The 23,541-nt window shown below is 49.0% G+C and overlaps 2 long non-coding RNA genes across 6 annotated transcripts in view; both read right to left on the bottom strand.

Moving 5' to 3' along the window:
• The window catches only part of LOC121020296 (uncharacterized), a 24,825-nt gene extending 2,670 nt beyond the window's left edge, over nucleotides 1-22,155 (bottom strand). Inside the window, exons 1-4 of one of the 5 annotated variants that reach the window (XR_005786061.1) lie at nucleotides 22,005-22,154; nucleotides 19,395-19,483; nucleotides 5,063-5,144; nucleotides 352-401 (exon numbers count right to left, since the gene is read on the bottom strand). This is a non-coding gene — a long non-coding RNA (uncharacterized LOC121020296). Of the gene's footprint in view, nucleotides 1-351; nucleotides 402-1,280; nucleotides 1,991-5,062; nucleotides 5,145-19,394; nucleotides 19,484-22,004 lie in introns of those variants that run through there. The other 4 variants (XR_005786065.1, XR_005786056.1, XR_005786059.1 and 1 more) reach the window with 4 other exon arrangements.
• LOC121020315 (uncharacterized) lies at nucleotides 6,282-9,998 on the bottom strand. Its single transcript, XR_005786066.1, has 3 exons — nucleotides 9,687-9,998; nucleotides 8,504-8,632; nucleotides 6,282-7,815 (listed from the first exon to the last, which is right to left on the bottom strand). It is a non-coding gene; the product is annotated as an uncharacterized LOC121020315 (long non-coding RNA).
• Nucleotides 22,156-23,541: the final 1,386 nt, after the last annotated feature.

The following is a 23,541-nucleotide window of genomic DNA, read 5'->3' as shown; positions in this document are numbered from 1 at the left end:
GAAGAGAGAAAGAAAGAAAGAAAGAAAGAAGAAAGAAAGAAGGAAAGAGAGAAAGAGAGAAAGAAAGAAAAGGAAAGAGAGAAAGAGAGAAAGAAAGAAAGAAGGGAAGAAAGAAAGAAAGAAAGAGAGAAAGAGAGAAAGAAAGAAGAGAGAAAGAAAGAAGAAAGAAAGAAAGAAAAAATGGATGGGGCGCCTGCGTGGCTCAGTCGGTTAAGCGTCTGACTTCAGCTCGTGTCATGATCCTGCGGTTGTGAGTTCCAGCCCCTTGTCGGACTCTGTGCTGACAGCTCGGAGCCTGGAGCCTGCTTCGGATTCTGTGACTCCCTCTCTCTCTCTCTCTTTCTGTCCCTCCCCCGCTTGCATTGTCTCTGTCTCTGTCTCTCTCTCAAGAATAAATAAACCTTAAAAAAAAAAAAAAAAAAAGAAAGAAAATAGCTCATTGGGACCGATGAGAAGGAAGTGCCCACCACAACACAGATGGCCTTCTCTTCATTCTGTTTTTCTTTTACTATCACCTTGGAGCACCTGGAAGAAAGTAGGCCCAACTTCCCACCCACTCCTGCCCTGCTCTTTAAAAGAGCTCCCTGGGGAGAAGTTGCCACATGACAGAAGTCGTGAGATGCCTGCCAGTTAGAAAAAAGTTCTTCTAACCCGAAGCAGTGTGTGTGTAAAAGCAAAACCAAAACACAAACAAAGAAAAGGGGGAGGAAGGGGCCTCGACACATACTGCTTTAAAACCCAAATAATTTGTCTCGATAAAAAGATCACTGGGACCTGATTTAAAAGAGAAGAAAAAATCCAAGCAGAGTCATGGCACAAAAATTAAGTTTTTTTAAAAAAAGACACGTAAGATGGAGACGAAAGGGGGGGCGGGCAGGTGGGAGGTGTATTTGTGTTCAGTTTCAGATGTGTGAAAGTGTTGATAGATACCAATATCCCATAGCCTTCAACCCTGGGAATTTATCTCTAGGAAATAATCTGAATGATTAAAGTGAGTCGTATCGACACAGATGTTCACTGTCTTATTATTTGCGATATTTTTTTTTAAGTTTTTTTTTTTTTAACGTTTATTTATTATTTTTGGGACAGAGAGAGACAGAGCATGAACGGGGGAGGGGCAGAGAGAGAGGGAGACACAGAATCGGAAACAGGCTCCAGGCTCTGAGCCATTAGCCCAGAGCCCGACGCGGGGCTCGAACTCACGGACCGCGAGATCGTGACCTGGCTGAAGTCGGACGCTTAACCGACTGCGCCACCCAGGCGCCCCCTATTTGCGATATTTTAAAGAAGTAAGACTTTTTTTCTGGGGAGAATGGGAATGGGGTGTTATGTGTCAGTCAAATGGTCCAAAGGCATTCAGAGTCTCTGAAGGTGTGGAGGGCGGGTTAAGAGTGGGAGGACCGGGGGTAAGGTGGTGGTGAGCTGGTCTAGATAAGAGATGAGGAAGGCCTAAGGCTGTAGCCTCGAGGTTAGAGAGGAGAGATTAGCCAAAGAGATATTTAAAGGGTCATCTAAACGTGCACCGGGAGAGGAAGGGAAGATTCTGGAATGCTACTCAGTGGATGAGGGTGGATGGTGACGTAACCAAGGAGGATGGAGAAAACAGGTGAATGAGTCTGGTGTCTATCTGTCTGATCAGGGGCTGGGGGGGGGGGGGGGGCTGGAGTGACGGGGTGGAGCTCTGTTTGGGGTATGCTAAGCTTGAACTAGCCAAGGAATAGCAAGGCAATGATGTTCAGGAGGAGGCCATGGAAAATGTGGGTCTGGGCTGAGAGACAAAGGTGGCTGGAGATAAACGGTGATAAATAAACGTTTCCCCAAAGAAAGGCGAGGTCATCGGTGGCTTCCTCCTTTCTTTCTCTTGGTCTTCATCCTGTTGGGTCTTTCAGAGTAGCCGATGCAGTTGATTGTCTTCTGGAAGGTCTCTCTTCCGTGAGTCCTTGAACACACACATTCCTTCTTTTTTCTTACTTTCACACTTGCTTCTTTCCTTTTCATTTTAAAAATTATTGAAAAGTAAATATTTCTCCCCCAAGTAACCTAGGACACACAGCTAATTAAAAAGAAAAATTAGGGGCGCCTGGGGGGCTCAGTCGGCTGGGCGTCCGACTTCAGCTCAGGTCACGATCTCACAGTCTGTCAGTTCGAGCCCCGCGTCGGGCTCTGTGCTGACAGCTCGGAGCCTGGAGCCTGCTTCAATTTTGTGTCTCTCTCTCTGTTTGCCCCTACCCTGCTTGCACTCTTGGTCTCTCATAAATAAATAAATGTTAAAAAAAATTAAAAAAAAAAAGAAAAGAAAAATTAAAGTCACAAAGCATTTTGCTGTGTATTCTTATTTACCCCGTAAGTGCTAATTGGTCGGGTCTCTTCCCCATCACACACACTGAGCACACACACACTCTTCCAGTGATCGCTCATCACAATTAAAATGGAATAATTCTGGGGCGCCTGGGTGGCGCAGTCGGTTAAGCGTCCGACTTCAGCCAGGTCACGATCTCGCGGTCCGTGAAGTTCGAGCCCCGCGTCAGGCTCTGGGCTGATGGCTCGGAGCCTGGAGCCTGTTTTCGATTCTGTGTCTCCCTCTCTCTCTGCCCCTCCCCCGTTCATGCTCTGTCTCTCTCTATCCCAAAAATAAATAAACGTTGAAAAAAAATTTTAAAAAAAATGGAATAATTCTTTGGATTGTCCCTTCTCTAAAAAGCTGAGTAGTTAATGAATGTACTCACATAAATGCGTTTTTACCGAAAGGAGATCAGTTGGTAGGTAATGTTGTGCAGTGTATTTTCCATGTGCACGAATGCGTCATGAATAGTCTTCGCAGGTTCCTGTCAATCTGCAAGAGCCCTTTTGCTGCTACCTGGTGTTGAATTTAGCTGTATGGCTGAGCCCAAATTTATCTCAATCCCTTGTTATGGGACAATTGAAGTATTTCCAGTTTTTCTCTAATCTCCTGCTTTCGACATCTTTATATATGTCTCTGCCTGCTTCTTTGATGGTCTTTTTAAAAAATTTTTTAAGGTTATTTATTTTGAGAGAGAGAGAGAGAGAGAGAGAGAGAGAGAGAGGGAGAATTCCAAGCAGATTCGACACAGTCAGTGCAGAATCCGATGCCAGCCTTGAACTCAGAAACCGCGAGGTCGTGACCTGAGGCAAAATCGAGAGTCGGATGCTTAACCGATGGAGCCACCCAGGCAACCCCAGTGTCGGGTTTTCATTGGGTCCCAACCAAACTAGTCACAAGTTCCTCCGCCCACTAAATCCTGAATTGTTCTAAGCCGGTTTCCACTGTCCCGTGTCTGTTTGCAGCCTGGGCAAACCCTGCCTGCACCCCACCCCAGCCTGGCTTCCAGCGCCCGCCTCTGGGTCCATCTTCCGTCTGTCTGTCCTCTCCCTTGCCCACTTCTCTGCGGTGGCCCCACCGCTGGGACGGACACCGGTCCCCAGCGCCCCCAGCCTGGCTCAAACGTGCCTCCTGGAATCAGTCTCCTCTGACCCACTCCTGGAACATTCTACTCCCCTCCCCTGAGCCCCACACATGGTGCGCCCTCCACTTCATGACGTGGACGGTGCAGTCCACCCCAACGCTGAGCCCTTTGGGACAACAGATGCCCTTCCCTGCTCACCTCTGCGCCCACCACCCCTGTCCCCCCCGCCGGGCTCCCGCCACAAACCCACAATATTTGTTTGTTAACAGCACTGTTAATAAATAACATTCCTCTGGGATTTGGATGTACACAAGTTCACCCACGGGCCAAAGGTGATCATTTACCTGTCCTGTGACTTATTCTGAAAAGGACAGAGCCTGGAACCGGCTGCCATGCCCCTCACCAAGGCTGATGTGTCCCTAGATGCCCCGCACACGTGTAGCGACTGTGCTGTGACCAGTGCCCGTGACCGTGCACGCGGTGGGCACGGGGTGCACATCGTGTGCGTCTTTCTCACCCAGGGGAAGGCGGGACGGTGGAGGTGACAGTGCTTGCCCACCCTTCCTCTGGGGCAGGGTAACCGAGCGGCCCCACAAAGGGAGGGGCTCTCCTGCCTTCTTTCCCAGAGGCATGTAAGTTTCAAGGAAATCTGTTTCGTCCTGTTCAGAAAGATGAGGCAACCCGTCTAGAAAGGAAGCGGGGAGTTGCCTTCCTGCTACAAGCTAAGGAATGTCACGTCGCTTCAGTGTTCTTCACATTCCCAGAAATCCGTCTTGGTTGAAAAGGAGGCAGATGACTCAGTGTGTTCGTTCCCCTGGCTGTCGACAGATTAACCGCGGAGCCCGAGTGGTGCTCCTGGGGACGGGCTGGTGGAAAGTGATTGCCGAGAGGGCGCATCCCCGCATGGGGGCGGGGGAGGGGGGGGGCTGCTGTGGTCCCCAGCCGTGTGGGAACCCAGTAAACACCATATAGTTTTCTCAAAGCTGGAATGGGTAACCCTGGGTCCACATCGCGTTCCTGTGAGCTCTGAGCTATCTGGATGTGCCTGACCAAACCCCCGTGAATTCAGTCATGGTTCTGATTATTTGCTTTGCAGAACTGGGGTTTGTGTATGTGTGTGTGGGGGGTGGGGGGGAGTCTGTCCTTAGAACGGGTTCCTATAAATGATCCCTCTCCTTTTTTTTTTTTTTTTTTTTTGGAAAACGTGAAAGTTTATTCTCACTTGGTTCCTCCCTCCTTCATTCTCCAGATTAAGCCTTTTTCTAGCAGAGAGACCTGGAAAATTATTTCAAGGGCAAGAATTTGGCAACTGTCCCTGAAAACGAAGCACATGCTTTGCAGGGGTTTTATGACGTTCCAGAAGGGCAGCCACCTGTTCCTTCCCACCCACCTCCGGGCGCCTGGCTACGGGGCTAATGAACCATGAGACGGGACCAGTTGCCAGCCTTTCCTGCACAGGCTCTGAGTTTTTCAGGGGCCTCCTCTGACCCACAGTCCACAGGCGCCCCACCCGCATCCTGCCAGCCCGTCGGTAGTCACTGGTCCAAGGCCAATAGCCAAAAGCAATGCTGAGCCGTGGACACCTCCCACAGTATTTAGCTTTGCAAACTTTTATGTCCAAACATATATTTACTCACCTGGAAGAGAGAAAACTCGGATTTCCCAAGGTTGCAGATAAGAACCTCACACCCACCAAGGCAACACTGGCTCCAAAGAATCCTTAAGATTCCACCGAACAAAACCTAGTTAGTGATGCGGATCCAGGGAGGAGGCAGGTGCCCCCAGCGTATCCCAACGTCTCCTAAGCTGACGATCACAGAAACTCTCCCTGCTCCGTGACGCCACGATTCTTGCCCATGCGGCCCTTCTGGATCACCCACTCTCGTGGTGGGGGCCTTAAAGCCCCTTGGATATGAATACGAGGCAGTGGCGTGGAGGCCAGAGGCCAAGGGCTTGGGGCTAGACAGACCAAGGATGGCTGAGACAGAGTCCACCCCAAATCTGTCAAGGCCCGGGTTGTGATGGACAGGAGCTGGAGGTCCTCCAGGAAAAGCTGTAGCCAAAGGCTTTCGGGAAGAAAGGCAGACACTCAAGGCATCCCCACCTGACCTGAGCCTGTCACCCCCCAGGGCCATTGCACCTCTGGCCACGTCCTGCTTCCTGGTCATGTGGCAGTGAAACACACAGGGCCCTGTGCTCAGAGGGGACCTGTGCATGGGGTTTACTTTTCCGTGATCATGATCTTGAACTTTTTTTTAAGTTTATTTATTTATTTTGAGAGAGAGAGAGAGAAAGCAAGCGGGGGGAAGCCGGGGGGGGAGAGAGAGAGAGAGAGAGAGAGAATCCCAAGCAGGCTCTGCACTGTCAGCAGGGAGCCCGACATGGTGCTTGAACTCACGAACCTCGAGATCATGACCCGAGTGGAAACCGAGAGTTGGGCACTTAACCAACGGAGCCACCCAGGCGCCCCTGGGCTTGAACTTCTTAATAATTTTCTTCCTGACCTGGCGATAGATAATGCAGGATCCCTACTGTCCTGGCCACAGAGATCTTTTTAAATAATTCTCGGTGGTGGAAAAACAATGGAAAAGGACTTAGGTTTGACGTGCCATTCCATGATTCAGCTTTACCGTGTGAGAAATTTCACGGCATCTCGGATCCTGGGCTTGGTGGACGGTGAAGGCAAAGTCAAATCAGAAACATAAAAATTAGGGGCGCCTGGGTGGCTCAGTCGGTTAAGCATCCGACTTCGGCTCAGGTCATGATCTCACGGTCCGTGAGTTCGAGCCCCGCGTCGGGCTCTGTGCTGACAGCTCAGAGCCTGGAGCCTGTTTCAGATGCTGTGTCTCCCTCTCTCTCTCTGACCCTCCTCCGTTCATGCTCTGTCTCTCCCTGTCTCAAAAATAAATAAATATTTAAAAAAATTAAAAAAAAAAAAGAAATAAAAACTACTGAGACCCTCTCTGTGACAACGTGCCATAACTGTTGCTCTTTAGAAAGCTTTCTCGTGGAGAGGTGGATCGAAACATAAAGCTTCACGTGCCATCGTATCCCAAACAGGCCAACATCATGTTGACCCCAGAGCCTACCGTGGGCTGCTGACGCACAGCTACACCAGGGGTGCACGGCGGAGCCTACATAGTTACTGTTCTCCAAAATACCACAGAAGTACGTCTAGAAACGGCATAAGGAGGTTCCGGATCGGTGGCTGACGTGTCCTCCTCCAGATCAGCACGTAAGTACACAGTCACCTGGGAGAGGCGTGTCCCAGACGTAAAAATCTCCACCAAGGAGTTCTTGGGAACACTAACTACATCCCCACCGCCGTCCGGGGAAAACCTCTTCCGGGCTGCAGATGAGGAACTCGGTCCGTCCAAACGTCAGGGACCTTTTCCATCTACCCAAATCTGTGGCAGACAGTTTTCCACCCATAAGGAGGAGACTCATACTCAAGATTCCCTGCCTTACTTTTACTTCTCCCTAAAGCGGGACGCGGGTTCTAAGAAACCGTGGTATCGCCTTACTGCACGTGCCGATACATTTTACAATTTGGGACAGAAAGTTAGTATCCACACGGGGATCCGCGGTGATGGCTCGCGAGATTTCCACGTTGTGACAAATATGTTTCTGCACGTGAGACTTTTCGTTTGGAGGGCTAGAAAGGGGTTTTGAGGAAGTTGAGGATCTCGCCGTTTCTATCTGGCGCCCTCCAAGTTGATGAATTACCCTCGGTTGTGAGAGAGTCGTAGCTCTTTGCCTTGTTACCTGGCACGGGCCGGTGTTTTAAAACAACTCGCCGGGCCCCGGTGAGCAAAGTCGTCTTTGGCGACGGAGCGCAGTTGGGATTTCAGAAATCCTGTTACTTTAGAGTGTCGGGCTGGCCCAGGAAAAGGGCCAGACAGCTGTGGGGAAGGGATATGAGCGGGAGGTAATCGTCAGGAAAATTAACAAAAGGCTTCACGGATTGTGTCATAACAGATGCTGAAAACAGTTAAAATCGCACATGTTATTCTTTCTGGTTCAGGCTCAGACAGTGAAGTTAGCGATGAAGGAATTTCCTCCTTGACTCCGAACAAAGCTGGGATACAGGTCCAGGGTCTCTTGAAAGAAAAGAAGACAGAGGCTTCCCGTCTGGCCTTCATTAGCCTGCAATCTCATAGCAGGTACAGCAGTCTGGGGCAAATACTTGACAGAAAGCAAGAGGCGACTCTCTTCTCCTCAAAGGTGCGAGTGGTAGAGACCCCAAGGTCTACTTAGCCAGGATCTAGCCAGTTCCAGGCCCAAGCTGCGCTCCCTATTGACACATTCTGGAAAAGCAACTAAACCTTCTGGTCCACGAGTGTTCCCAGGCGCAAAGTCAGAAGAAAAGATCTCGACCTGTTTCATAGAACTGTTGCAAGGAAAGCACAACCGTGTGTATCGTTCGAGAAAGATTTCACTCGTAGCTAATTATTACGTAAATGCCTAAGACTGCCAGGCCCCTGGGGTAAAGCTGCAGCCTCTAGGCCAGTTCACCTGTTTGGAATCTCTTGTCGGGCATTAGCAAATGTCCCTTGTGGGAGCCTTCGAGACATAAAAGTATATGGGAACTAGAATGTGCACTGTGATTGCTAGAGACTGAACTTTCCGCAATTTGGGGCTGAATAAGGAAGCAAGTACTTCTGTGTGCTTCCTTGGCCCATCATAAAGTCTTTTTGGTTTTTTACAGACGCGTTTCATCTGCAAATGGCCCGATGGGCCGGGTACAGTTATCACCTAGTATTTCCTCCATCTTACAGATGAGGAAAATGAGACACCCAGAGGCTTTCCTCTTTCCCTCGATCATGGATCAGAATGTTCTACAGCTAGAAGGAGTTTCAGGGATGTTCTAGGTGTTCCTCGTTTCACAAACAGCGGGCCCCCGAGCTGAGCGGTACCACGTTTTCCGACTCGGAGCACTGTTCACAGGAATCTCTTAGCTCGACCCATCTACAGCCCGGTGCATCAGCCCTGGTCACTATTCCCACCACGGGGCAAATGAAAGAACATTCTTCTTCGGACTTGGCTGCGATGTGTCTTTTTGCAGAAGGCAGCCTTACCGGCGGAATGCCAGAGGGCCATGCGCGGGGTGGGACCCTCGGTCCGCGGGTGGGAAAGTCGGCCAACCGTCGTCTGTGATTTCCCGAGTTAGCATTTTGTGACCTGCACAAATCTCAGGAAACAGGCATCTACGGAAAAATGCAGAGAATGCAAACAACTTCTCCCAAGGGTGGCCATTCCCAAGATTCTCCCAACCCCGGGTTCCAAGGCTCGCCTTCTTGCCGCTGTCCCTAAGACATTGTCCTGGGCTGGAGACCAAGGCAAAGCCTTGAAAGTGTGGAATGGACTCCTGAAACTGGAGGGTAGGCTAGAAGGAACAAGCAAGGAGCCAGTTCAGAGACGGGGCCGGCCCAAGGGAGGCAGATCCAAGTGGAGGCCGAGGCTGGGAACCTGGGCCCCGGAGCGACACGTTCCCCTGGCCCTCTGTCCTGAGCAAACCTAGCGTCGGTTACTTGATGACTGATGGGGCCTTGACTCTGGGATCTAGCGGCCCTCCTGACTTCTACCAGAATGTTTTAGGCTGACTCAACTGCCTCGCAAGCTCCTTTTAGCACACAACAGCTGGTCACTGAGCCGGGGCATGTAACCCCCTGGACATCTGAAAGACTCGTGCCCGCCTGGCCCTGAGGCTGCCTCCCTCACTTCCACATCCACTTGGGCAGGTCCTGGAGCCTCTGGGTGTCTCATCCTCCTCGTCTGTAAGTGGAAGAAGTACTAGGTGATAGCTGTACCCGTCCCATCGGGCCATTTGCAGATGAAACGAGTCCGTCCACATGGAAGCACCTGGCACGGAGCTGGCACATAGTAGGTGCTCAGGTGCCCACACCAGGTGGTTGTCACTGGCTCCTGCACACATCCCTCCCAGCCCCGGGCGGCGCTCCCCTGAAGGGACCTCACCAGGACCTCATCCAGGCTGAGGACACGCTGCCTTCTGAGTCAGGCCATTCCATTTTTGGACTGCTCTGACTAAGAACATTCTTCCTTATGTTCAGCCCCGTCCACCTCCCTGCAACTCCCACTCACTGGTGCCGGCTTGCCAGAAGGCAAATGTCAAAAAAATATTCTTGAAAGAGAGGACATAGAATGTAAATAATAATGGAAGAATCGGGTTGAGGCATTACAGCCACCGCCCCCGCCTCCCCCAGCCATTCCTGGGGGTGGGGGGGGTGGGGGGAGTCAGACCTTCCAGTTGAATTTGAAAACCGGCAAAAAGTGCCTCGCTCCTCTGTGCTTCCTTTAGAAATGCACGAAAACCACCTCTTTCTCCATTTTTTTTTTCCAGACCCAGAATGTGCTGTCAGACTGCCGTGAGACCGAATGTGCAAAGATGATAATCACAAGGGCTGCTGCGGAGACGTGACCTGACCTCACTTAATACGTGCCGTCCACCCCGTAATCACTGTGCGTCCAAGGGGGTGTGCCCCAGGAGCAGGTGACTCGTGGCAGACCTCCTGTCTGCAGAGCCTTTCTGGAGTCAGTTGTGCGATCACGACCCGCGTGTCCCTTTCCCGCCTTCGTGGCATGTGCCAGGAAGGCAGACGAATGCAGACATCTTTTCCAGCTCAGCTCTCCAGCGACTGAATGATTCAAACCATTTCAAATGATTTGGAATAGAGCTTTTTAGTATTGCAGGATGCGAAAGTTCCGGAGACCTGTTGCACAAGCCCGTGAGTACACCGAACGCTTACCGAACCACAGACTTAGGAATGACTCAGATGGTAAGTCCAAGGCTACGTGCTTTCCACCACAAGAAAAAGGTGTGTTTAGGGCGAAATATACAGATGAAATCATATGACAAGGTGGCTTCAAAACGGTACCAGAGGAGGCAAAAGTTCATCACGCTGCAGATGTACGACTTGTGCACTTTTCTGTGACATTAGACCTCGTTGGAAAGTGTACATACACGGGGCCCCTGGGGGGCTCAGTCGGTTAAGCGGCCGACTTCGGCTCAGGTCATGATGTCGCGGTTTGTGAGTCCGAGCCCCGCGTCGGGCTCTGTGCTGATGGCTCAGCCTGGAGCCTGCTTCGGATTCTGTGTGTGTGTGTGTGTGTGTGTGTGTGTGTGTCTTAAAAATAAACAAACATTAAAAAACTTGGAAAAGCGTCCATACAAGAAATGATAACAGAGGAGAAGGATGCAAAGGGGCCATAGTGGGAACAAGTTCATCCATAGGCTGGCACCTGCAGAAGTTGGGTGGGCACCGGGTCTATGCCTGTGTGTTTGTAGTTTTTCACAAAAAAAAAAAAAAAAAAAAGAAAGAAAGAAAGAAACGCACAGAACATTTAAAATGCTAGGAAAAAATGACTTGAGCATTTCAAGCATAAATCAGTGAAAACTCAGGGCACGGGCTGGGACTCCCCGTGGGTGACTTGGGTCCACAGCTCTTGGTAGAACCGTCACATTATGTTTCGAAGCCAAACGTCATCTGGCCGGCAGGTGCCAGTGGGAGTACCACTCCCAGAGCCTGCCAAGTCCCCATGCCTGTGGGAGCCTCCTGCCACCTCGCGCTGTCCCTTGGGCTGAGCCCCCTTCCCTCACCGTGGGACAATCCAATTCGGCTCCCTCCTCGAGCCTAAAACAAAAAAGCTTCTTAGCCCCACCCTCCTCAGGGGTACTGGCTGGATGAGGCTCAGACCTCTCAAGATCAACCAGGGGTTTGGGAAGGAAACGGTCTGCCTTTCTCTGCGATGCCGCCAGGATGGAGCCCGGGTAGGCAAACACCCAGGCGGTGGGTCTGGACTTAATCCTCACCAGGTCACAGCAGCTAAGACCCTCAGGGCTCAGGAGGCCACGTGCTCACTCCCTCTCCAGGTCTCCAGGGACGGCCCAGAGCACGCCTCCCGGGCAGGCCGGCTCCCAGCGGTGCCCCACGGAGTCAGGCCTGGGGTGGGAGCTGGGCCCGGGCCTGGCGGGCCGGGCCCCCCCCCCCCCCCCCGCCTGGATTCTTCAGGGCTCAGAAAGAAAACCTTGTGTTTTCAGACAACCGTGTGTTTTCAATATGAGCCGGCCCCGATGCCTCCCTCTAGGTGGGTCCTAAATCCCTTGCAATCAGGCAACCCAAAAAGCGGGGTCCCTGAGGCCTCCTGACATGGCTCCGGGGGCCACTGCCTCTAGAGCCGACCTCCCAAAGCTTCTGGAGGATAGCAGCGTCCGGCTCACCTGCTGCTCCCTTCCTCCCTGCACCTGGCGGAGGGCCCAAAGGTTCTGGCCTTGAACCTCTGTGCTCTGCCCTTCCAGGGTCACAGCTGCTGGTTTAACAAGGGCACGAACTCCTTCCTGAGTCACCAAGGGACACTGACTGACTCAGCGTCCAGACGGCCGTCCCGGACCCTCCCTCCACCCGGAGCCCTGGCTCCGCCATCTCGCTGCCCGTGTCGGCCCCGGGGTCCCCTCCTCACTCACCCAGCTCCCAGCTCCTAAGTCACGGGAGCCCCAGGGGGACACAGGGCTGTCTGCCCCTCCAAGTCATTCTTTTACCCACCTGTCACTTTCTTGCGCGAGAAACCTGCAGCTCCCGCGACCAGAGCCTTTTACGCGGGCCCCCAGCGCCTCTCCCCACCTGCTGTCAGAAAACATTGACAGGGAAGTCGAACCCACGGAGGGCCTCCCCTCGAGGGTGCCGCGCACCCCTAACTGTGGGATTGCAGAACCCAGGGGCTTGGCGAGGTGCCAGGTCAGCTCCAAACGCTCTCTGGGGAGCCTTCCCTTTTCTCTGGGTGCTTCCACCACCTGGGCCACTCCCCAGCGTTGTTTCCCCAGCCTGGACTCAGTCTCCAGCAAGTATTTTATTGACTACCTGCTATGTGCCGGGTGCCGGGCTAGACGGCGGTCACCCTGGTGACGCTGAAATAGAAAGGGGACGGAGGTCACCGAGCTCCCCCCTGGGTGCCACGCAGCGTCCTGCGTGCAGATTTGGACTCATCTGATCCTCAACACAGACCCGGCTGGTCCTCAGAAAACCCCGTGAAATGGGTGCCTGCATCATCGGGTTTCCCAGATGAACAGATGAACAGAAGTGCCCGAGGTCGCCAGCCTCCAGCCCGTGTCCCCGCAGAGCACGTCTAGCAGAGGGCAGGGCGGTGAAGGGGGTTGTGGACAAACAGGTGGCCCTATGGGGTTACAGAAGGAAGCGTGTGAGAAGGGCCCCCGGCCCAGCGCAGGAGGGGCGGTGGGGAGGTGACCGCCGGACAGAAGGAGGCCGGGCGAGCAAGGTGTGCGTGCAAGGTGAGCGAGAGGACCCAGGGCCGTTCTCCGTCCTCGGTTCAGTCCCAGACACAGGAAGCTACAAGGGACGATATGGGGACAATGGATGAAATTCGAATACGGACTGTGGATTGGATACTAGCTTTCTTTCTGTGTATGTCAAGTTCCTTGATTTTGATCATCGTGCTGTGGTTGTGTGCGAGAATGCTTTAGTTATTAGGAAACACACACTCAAGTATACGGGGCACAGTGCCTCCCACCGACTCTCAGAGGGTTCAGAGACAACATGCACCTGTGCGTCTGTGTGTGTGTATATACGCGTGTATGGGTGGCTGTGTGAGTGGAGAGAGCTGGAAAGAGAGACAGACGATGGTACGGCAAACAGGCAAAGGGTGAAAAGTGAATCTGGGTAAAGGGTATATGAGAGTTCCTTGTACTCTTCTTGTAACTTTTCAGCAAATTTGAAATTATTCAAAAATTCAAAGTTACCAAGAACATATGAACGTAAACAGCAGGACAGCAAACTGTAAAAACCAAACGATCCCCATCAAATACGTTAGAAGGATTGCCTGCAGGAAGGAGAGGGTGCAGGGGGAAAAGGGATGAGAATGGAGGGCACCAAATGAAAGAAAGGAGTAGAGAGAGGGATGGAGGGAGAGAGAGAGGGAAGGAAGAAAAGAGGAGGAGGGAGGAAGGGAGAGAGGGAAGAAGGGGGAGGGAGGGAGGGAGGGAGGGAGGGAGGGAAGGAAGGACAGAAAGGAAGAAGGAGGGAAGGGAGGAAGGGAGGAAGGAAGGAAAGAAGAAGGAAGGAGGAAGGGAAGGAGAATCAGAGAGAAGAAGGAGAAAGCCTGGGTCCTTGGAGCTCCTTCCTTCTCCAGACTTCCTCTTTTCATCTCCAGAGGATGGCTCCCAAGTCTTCCTCTCTGCCCGGGTCAAGCATGCCAGTCCTGCAGGCAGAATTGCTTGGCACAGGACACTCCCACTGTTAACTATGATGCCCAGCCCCAGTCACCCCTCCCCCTCCTTCCCAGTGGCCCTACTTTCCCGGGGGGGGTGGGCAGCATGGCTCCCCCAGGCTCCGGGTCCCCCTCTTCTTCCCTCATCCAAGCTGCAGCCAGGTCTCACTCTGTCTTCCTTTGACCTGTTCCTCTCCATCTCCTTTTCTGTTCCAGCGCTCAGAACCTCACCGGGTGGCCTCCTGCCTGGGCTCATCCCCCCCACCCCCGGTCTGTGCACCTGCTGTTCAGAGACATTTGCGGCCCGCCCCGCGTCCCTGTAACATGGCCACTCTCCCGCATGTAATCCAAGCATATGCTCTACCTCAATCCACTCTCTCCCGTCTCTGATTTTTTCACAAGTATTTGTCTCAACCTCCAGCTTTATCAAAAGTCCTTGGAAGCAGGCGCCTGTCCTACCTGGACATCGATTTTCGCCCTTGTGGTGCCTTGCGTATGACTGGATGCCTGGCAGGGGAATATAATAGACACCTAGTCCATTAAAGGACTCATTTCTGAGTAATTCAGTTATTCCAAAAGACATTCTGATGCTCATCTCCCATATTTGGAATAACAGCAGAAGACGAGAAAGGACGTGATCAGGACCCTAGGGCAGTTTGGGGTCCCTCCTCCGGGTGCCCCAATGTCAGAGGCAAAGGCCCTCAGGATCTCTCCTAAGGCTCTGCTAAAAACCTGCCCCTCTGGGGAACTAGAGTCCGGTTCTGAACAGCTCTGTATTTCCATGTTCCTGATGGAAAGGGCCGAAAAACTTATGGTGTGGCTTTTAGAATATACATTTATTTTTGTGACTGTTCCAAAGCTTACCCCAACTTAAAACACACTCCCAAATCGGGTGCTGCCTCTGAGATGCCTCGTTTCCCAGCCCAAGACCTATGCTTTTTGGTATGGCCACAAACAGCAATGGATTCTGTTTCTGGTTTGCTTCAAAAACAACTCTAATGGCCCAGTCACTGTCCAAACAAGGAAGGGGCCGGGGGGGGGGGGGGGGGCTAAGCCCGCTTCTGTCATCATCGGAAGTCAAGTCACTAGCTAAATGTCTCACCAACCCCAGTCCATATATTTAATTCCTTGTTTCTTGATATTTCATAATTTCAGCTCATAAAAGAGACCATGATGTAATGCCTAATAAATGCCAGAGTAGCCTTTTCGAGAAGCAACACCAGGCAGGGTGCCTAAGCCAAGTTTGTTCAGGCAAGGGTTCAGGTATCTGTCGTCATGTTTCATCGGAGAGGCGGCTTCACAAACAGGGTTCGAAGAGGTTTTGATCTATCTGGACTTCAAAGCCTGGTGGTTTGACCCCACACAAGATGGGCTCGCCAGGATGTCTATGTCACTGGGGGAACAGGTACCAAAACAGGTACGTCCTCCCAGGGCCAATGATATCAAGGACCACTTCCTGTGAATGGATTCTTTTTTTACTATAATGTAAACTTCCTGTTGCGATTTTCACTAATTTCCTCTCGTCCAGTTCTCAGGGGAGCCGGTCTACCGGTTCGTCATAATTCTCTGCACAACGTTTTGGCTTTTTCATATGAGCATAGCGTGATGGGGCTTGGCTCTCCGTGGACCATCTGCTCTGAGTTGTTTGTCGAGGTGTGATGCGTTTTTCTCCCTAATTCCCAACCAAGTTCTCTGTTTTCTTTTGAAATTAGAACACATCCTGGCTATTCACAGATCCAGAGGGAAGAGCCGTGTCTTGGCCATAGAAGGGTGTTCGAACTGTGATTTAGGCCCATCAGATGCTATATTCAAAACAACCGGCGGGGTGAACCCCGTGCTGCCTCTCTTCCAAGATAGTAATCACAGGAGGAAGAAACCTCTGGGATTCTCAGGTCCAGCCTTCTGCTGCGTGGGCTTCCGTGGAGGCCCTAGTCATCCACAGTGATGGTTTTTAAGGACACAGGTGAGAAGCACATCCAGAATTACCCACCTATGACTCCCCCTCCTCCTGACTTTCTGCTGAAATAATCCAACAAATGTATCTGGGGCGATGCTAGACCCCTCTAAACCCCCACGCAGCCCTGGAGTCCCCTGGCACGGAAGCTGTCCAGGATGCAGGTGACTAGCAGAGAAGGGCCACTCGGGGCCTTTCGGGGAGTCAGATGGGCTCAGCAGAAGGGGCATCCACTGTGGCTGCGGGAAGCAGGGTCGGGTCCCAGGTGGCTTCAGTCTTCCTGGAGAGATTGCTTCCACCCCTCTCCCATCATCCCCCTGGACTGCTAAAGAAAAATGACAATGCAGCTTTAAAATATCCCCTGCCCCCATTTCTGACTGGATCTTAATTAAATGCCCAGTAACCCAACCTTGTGGCTTTGAAACTTTGTTCAAGATTCCATTCACTTGAAGGCCCAGTATGTCCTGGGTTCTGTCCTGGGAGTAGGGACAAGGTACCTGCTCTCATGAGCCCAGTCCAGGAGGGACCGGACTGCCAGATAAAATTTTGCAAAGAATATTCTCCTACTAAGGAACTATGCAGAGTTCATCTGAGATCCACATTTAACTGGGTGTCCTGCTTTTCCATGTGTTAAATTTGGCCACCCTAAGCAGGGAAGGTTGACATGATTAGGGAGAGAAAAGCCCAGACGAGAGCCCCCAGCCCAAGGCTAAGTTGTGGGATCCTGGGAATCCAGTCTCCCTTACAATGGGTCAATCTTTTTGTTTTTAACATTCTTTTAACAATCTTTTGTTTTTAACATTCTCCCCTCACTTTTAAATATGTGCAAATGGCCTGACATTGCAAGACTGGTCCTGTGTCCTTTGCCTCTAAGGCTCCGGCTCCCTGGTTCCCCATCCTGCTGATCCTTTACCCTCTGGCTTCTGTTGGGTTTGGCCAGAGGGCAGTATGTGCAGGAGAGGAGCGACCAAAGGTTACAGCTCCTGCCTGGGGGCTTCTAGCTTCTCCGCACAGCTATTGTCTCTTTAGAGCCTGCGGTGGCCTCAGCCAGCCCTCCCCTCCCACCACCCTGCTTCAGCACCTAGCCCTGGTGCACGTCCCCATGGCAGATAAATCCTGCTGAAATTTCCCGCTATAGTTGAGGGACCCACTTCCTGACTACACTAATAACACCTGTCGTTTCTTGCGCAAATTAGCCTACAAACACAACAAAGTAACCCAAAGTCCCATTAGGATTTATTGTTTTGTTTTGTTTTTAAAAATTGATGAAACGATTATAAAACTTGTTTGGAGCAAAAGTAGGAAGAATAGCCAAAACTTTTTTAATTTTTATTTTATGGAAAGTAATATTAAGAGGGAATTTGTCTTCTTAATTTTTAAAGCTTGGGGTTTTAAAACCTGGGGTTAAGCCACAGTAAATAACAGGTAACACAGAAGAGAAGGCTCAGAAGCAGACCCAAGTAAACATGGGAATTGAGTAGACGAGAAAAGATAGCATGCTAAATCTTCTTAAAAATATTATTCAATCAATAGTTTTGAGACAACTCATTCATGATTCAGAAAAAGAGGAGAGGAAAAAAAAGCTAGATCCCTACCTCATATTTTACACACACACACACACACACACACACACACACACACAAACAGTAAAAGGATAAAAAAGTTAATGTTTAAAAATATATTATAATATTTGATGAATGCATAAGTAAATATTGTCATCATATCAGCATGAGAAAGAGATTTTTTTTTAATTTTTTAATGTTTTTATTTATTTTTGAGACAGAGAGAGACAGAGCACAAGCGGGGAGGGGCAGAGACAGAGGGAGACACAGAATCGGAAACAGGTTCCACGTTCCAAGCTGTCAGCACAGAACCCGGCGCGGGGCTCGAACTCATGGAGTGTGAGATCATGACCTGAGCTGAAGTTGGGTGCTCAACCGACTGAGCCACCCAGCCACCCCTAGAGAAAGAGCTTTCTATAGCATAGCAAGAACCATAATTTTTAAAATCCTGAGATTTGAAAAAAATAAATAAAATTTAAACATCCTGAGGTTTGCATATGTAAGTATTTATACTTCTGAATGCAAAAATGCCATAATCAAAGTTAAAAGACTGATAACAAGCATATTTTCTGCAAACATTAAAAAAAGTTATAGGTTAAATTATATAAAGAGGCCTTTTAAATCAATAAAAAAAAGATGAATTCTCCAATAGAAAAACAGACAAAGACTGTGGCTAGGTAGCTTTCTAAAAAAATTTTTTTTTCAATGTTTTTTATTTTATTTTTGGGACAGAGAGAGACAGAGCACGAGTGGGGGAAGGGCAGAGAGAGAGGGAGACACAGAATCGGAAACAGGCTCCAGGCTCCGAGCCATCAGCCCAGAGCCTGACGCGGGGCTCGAACTCACAGACTGCGAGATCGTGACCTGGCTGAAGTCGGACGCTTAACCGACTGCGCCACCCAGGCGCCCCTAAACTCACTATCTTCAGATTAATCGATTTATGGAGGCTTTGAACCTTCAAAACTTCCTTAAGAGGCATACTTTTATTAATTAGTTTATTTATTTTGGGAGAGAGAGAGCAGGGGTAGTAGCAGAGAGAGAGGGAGGGAGCCAGCATGGAGCCTGATGTGGGGCTCGAACTCACGAACCGTGATATTGTGACCTGAGCCAAAACCAAGGTTGGAATGCTTAACTGACTGAGCCACCCAGGCGCCCCAAGAAGCATAATTTTACTCAAAAGTCTTTCTTCTTTTTCAGACCTCCATAGATATGGAGGTCATATGTTTCCATTCTTCCATTAAAAACCCTTCACATTCTTGATAAAGTAATCAAGATGCCTCTTAGTCAACTGTTTTATTAATGAAACCACTCTGGTTCGCTTAACTACTCACAAAAAAAAAAAACAAAAAAAAAAACAGGAAGAAAAGAAAAGAAAAAAAAATCTATGGTCAATCTACACTCTGTCCGTGTCTATATGTCATTGTCAACTCTCGTTGGGTATCACATTTCATAAGTGTTTGACGCAATACATGGGTAATACGATTACTCTCCAAATCATACTGGTTGTTATTGTTTGTAATGTCAACTGTTACTCATGTTGTGGTCATCCATGGGCCCATGCTCTTTACCTTCCTACCTTGGATTTAGTTATTCCCTATTTGCTATTTTAATGAGTACATTTTCTTCTATAACTTTTGTCTTGCAATTCTCCACTAAGTTTCATAATTTTTAAGATAATGTTAAATCTCATTCTTGTTTTACAGAAATGTTTGCTCCTAAAGGTTCAGTGAATACAATTTGGCCAGATCTTGAGGGTCCGGTCATTAAAACCAATATTTGACCTGGCATAAATAACTTCCATAAAATAAACTTCGAGGATATAACAGAATATCTGAAACTTTACTTCAAACATTCAAGAATGAGAGCTTTTAAAATTTGATAGCCATATTTTAAAGGTTTAACATTACAGTGTGGAAAAGTCTCTCAGGGATGCCAACGGTATCTCTCTCATAGGCACAGTTACAATATTAAAAAAGGTGCTCACGGTGCTTGGGTGGCTCAGTCGGTTGAGCCTCTGACTTTTGGTTTCAGCTCACGTCATGGTCCCGGGTTCACGGGATCAAGCCCCACACTGAGCTCTGCATTGGACGTGGAGCCTGCTTGGGATTCTCTCTTTCTCCTTCTGCCCTTCTCCCCTGCTCATGTGTGTTCTCTCTCTCTCTGTCAAATATAAATAAATAAATAAATAAATAAATAAATAAATAAAGTGCTCACCTCCCGTTGCCGATGGAATAGCACATAATGTTTCTCTTCTCTCCAACACTGTGTTCATTTATTCACACTTTTTATATTCTCAGCTATGCCTGGAGAGAAGATAAGTTATCATTAATATATTATACATGAGTTTAGAGACTTTTTCTCCTGGTGAAACTTGGCTGTTATGCTGGTAATTCACTCTACAAGACGTGGAGACTTCCCAAGTGGGGCTTCTCTTGAAAGGCTCATCACCTAGATGGATTTTACTGTAAATTATGGTCCTTAAATATTTTGCTTAATGTTATGAATGCAAGTCGCCAAAGCGATCCCACGATGAGAATCGCAAAACAATCTAATCTCTCTTGCTCTGTTTTGTACAGTTATTTACGTTTTTATAGACCTTGTTTCCACAATGCTCTTTTTAAAATTATCTAGCCAACACACGTCCCCTGTTCACGTTCAGTGTCGACCTACTTCCCTATTTTTTAATTTTTCGAGTGTCATCATTTTTGCACATAAAATTAACATCTCACGTCATCAATTACTACAGCATCTTTTTCTTGCAATAACCATTATGCATTGATGGTTCAGCTGACAGAATTTTAAGATAAAGAGCACCTAGAAGATATTTTCCCCAAGGAGCATCTAAAACACGCATGTTTTGGGGCGCCTGGGTGGCTCAGTCGGTTAAGCGGCCGACTTCGGCTCAGGTCATGAACTCGCGGTCCGTGAGTTCGAGCCCCGTGTCGGGCTCTGTGCTGACAGCTCAGAGCCTGGAGCCTGTTTTGGATTCTGTGTCTCCCTCTCTCTGACCCTCCCCTGTTCATGCTCTGTCTCTCCCTGTCTCAAAAATAAATAAAAAACGTTAAAAATTTTTTTTAAAAATACGCATATTTTGAAAGGGAGTGTATCAATACTAACACAGCATTCTAATTATTTTACTTATATTCCTGACATTAAGCTCATGGGTTACGGTGGCCGCCTTTGTGATTACACACAAGGTCAGGGATGTCAGAAATGATGTGTGGAGGGCAGGCGTGTGGCTCCCCTGTCAAAGTCAAAGCCACAGTGCAGATTTGGGGCAAATACTAGAGCCAACGCTAAATTTTGGTGCAACCCTGTATCGTCAAAGAGTGTGGACTGTGGAAACAGATGGCCTGGGTTTGCCTCCTGATTCTGCTACTTACTGGCGGTGTGGACTTGGATGAGTTCCTCTGTCTCCCCATCCATAAAACGGGGATAATAGATTGTGGTGCTTGAAAGAGTGCCTGTCATATAGTTAGTGTAAGCGTATAAGTATTCGCTGCTGCCGTTCTTATTACTAACTGGTATCAGTGAACCTTAACTCATGATTTGTTGCCTCCGGTAAACTATTCTCAAAAGGAAAGAAAAGAGAGAAATCAGGCAACAAGAAACAAGTGACTGGAGCACAGAGACCTTCTGTGTCATTTGGAAAATTTTGTAAAAGTATAAATAACAGAGTTCATCACAATTCTCTCTCATCCTTTACCCTATATAAGGGTTTTTAGTTAGCTGAACAAATGTTTAATAACTTAATTATGGGAACTGTCAAACCTACGCGAAGATAGATCAGTGTAAGGAACCACATGTGCCCACCCCCAACTTCCACGATGAGCGACCCCCCGGCTTCCTGTTTCACTGGGCGCATTTGATCAGAATCCCCAAATCCCTAGCATCACTGGTCGCGTGCCAGACAGGGCAGCGCGGAGCCAGCTGTTCCACAAAATCACACCGTCTAAGGTGTGATGGCTTTTAACTTATCTGAGAGATGGAAGGAAGGAGGGAATAGGAATTTAGCCCCTGGTCCAAGTGTTTACGCTAAAGAATCATTTTTCACACTGTTGATTCACATTCTGTTCCAACTCTTGATAATAGAAGAGGCTCAAATCACTTCAGCTGATTTTGGTCTTAGGTGTGCTCACAAGTGTCAAATACTTCTGCGGCCCGCAGATCAAACAAAAGCTCAAAACACTCCGATGTCAATGGACCAAACACAGACTCTTAATGGTGGCCTCATCTGGCTGCATCAATGCATTCATCTGCCAAGTCACCCACACCCTCCGGCCTAGAGAACCCGTCCCCATAGCGCCCTTCAGGCTTGGTCATATCCCGGCCTCCTTAGAAAATGTTTTAGGTAGGGGGCGCCTGGGTGGCGCAGTCGGTTAAGCGTCCGACTTCAGCCAGGTCACGATCTCGCGGTCCGTGAGTTCGAGCCCCACCTCAGGCTCTGGGCTGATGGCTCAGAGCCTGGAGCCTGTTTCTGATTCTATGTCTCCCTCTCTCTGCCCCTCCCCTGTTCATGCTCTGTCTCTCTCTGTCCCAAAAATAAATAAACATTGAAAAAAAAAATTTAAAAAAAAGAAAATGTTTTAGGCACATTTAAGGGTGAGCAGATGGGGATGCTGGCAGCCAGGTGCCCAGAGTCAACATGTCTATCAGCCATGGGAAGCCTGTGTGCCTTGCATGACGGTTGGGAAGCTGTTCACTGCAGTTAGTGCTTGATATATACTGGCTTACTTAATCCTTACAATTCCCCTGCAAAGAAGGCACCATCATCCTCTATTCACAGTCAAAAACACTGAAGCACAGAGAGCTGAAGCCACTTACCCATGATCACACAGCCAGAAAGTGGCAGCCATTGCCGGCACAGGATCCTGGGCACTATCGGTCTCTCTAGGAAATCTTCCCTCATTACCACGTTTCCAACTTAGCCCCACCATGACATGCACGAAAGCCCAAATGTATGGCCTCTTCCCCCACCTCATCTGTCCTCGGAGATGCCCTACGACGTCTCAAACTGCTAACGCGCATGAGCCAAAAAGTGCTGACCACAGGTGATGCTCAGATGCCCTCTGGCCAAATGGCCAACCACCCAGAAACTATTTAACCCATAACACCTACAGCTGCTCAAAGTATTTGGTGATGATAAAAAGGAGGCAAAAGAAGCAAGATAAGATCGGGGAGAGATGATTGAGAACCTGCTTTACCGTCTTGGATGGGTCAAAAAGCCCAGAAAGGAGAACACTTCTGAGTTCCTCATCGACACAAGATGCAGACTCTGAACGTTTTAGCGTTCTCGTGCTCTACTCTTATGCATTGGGAACTTCTTATTCGTGTTGGCACGATCTCAGATCTGTGTTTTCATCTCTGTGAATTCCTGAGAATGCAATCATATTACCTAAGTCACACTCGATCTGCCCTAAAACAAATACGCAAACAAAAACGTTTCAGAAAGCTCAGTGATTACCTGAAATTGATGCCAGTGTAGACAGACATCATGACCGGCACACAATAGGGCTGCAGAAATGAAGCACTTGTTGTTTTGCAAAGTTTTTGTTAGCCAGAACAGCACAAATCTTTCTTTTGGTTGAGATGAATCACCCAAATCAGGAAACAAAGTGATTTTAATAAGTAATAATCACAGTGACGCATCATATTTGTAATATTTACAAAACGTTCTTGACATCATCAAGGCCGTGGGCCTGAGAGGGGAGGGAGGAAGAAAAAGTGTGGACATTCACTGAGCACCTGCCGTAAGTTTACCCATTTGCCTGGTAAATATCATGGGGAGGCAGGTGTGGTTATTCTTGATTTCTAGATGAAGAAACAGACTCAGAGAGATTAAGGAACGCACCCCAGATCCCATAGCTAGAAAGTGGCAGAGCAAAGGTTAGGGGACGGTTCTGCCCAGCGCTAAAGCCCATGCATTCGCACAAGCATTCTGCTGCCCCTTAGAGTTTCCTGAGAGAAACTTTGAGACATTATGTGGCTTCATTCATTTCCCAAAGATTTGGTTTCAACCCTACACCTAAGCAGAAAATGACATTTTCTTAAGATGCACCACTTAATGGAAGCACCATGGAGGAAAAGCCAAAGACAGTCAACATGCCTGAGTTTCAGATCATTGGCTTTCATTACTGGCAAAGATATGTCATCTTGGGACTCATATTCTCCAGTGTTGCCTCATTAAGATTGTGGAAAGCTATATCACAGTATTCATGATCCCCACCCAAATATAAATGGATTGAATCTATCTGTTAAAAGCCAGACATTACTATATGGGGAGAAATCCTGTTTGGGATACACCTAAGCAAAAACACATGGAAAAAGATGTACCAGGAAAATATTAATCAGAGGAGAATCA

Source organism: Herpailurus yagouaroundi, unplaced genomic scaffold (assembly GCF_014898765.1).
Source record: "Herpailurus yagouaroundi ecotype Mexico unplaced genomic scaffold, PumYag 77, whole genome shotgun sequence".
Taxonomy (NCBI): Eukaryota; Metazoa; Chordata; class Mammalia; order Carnivora; family Felidae; genus Herpailurus; species Herpailurus yagouaroundi.
This window is presented reverse-complemented; position numbering and strand designations above follow the sequence as displayed.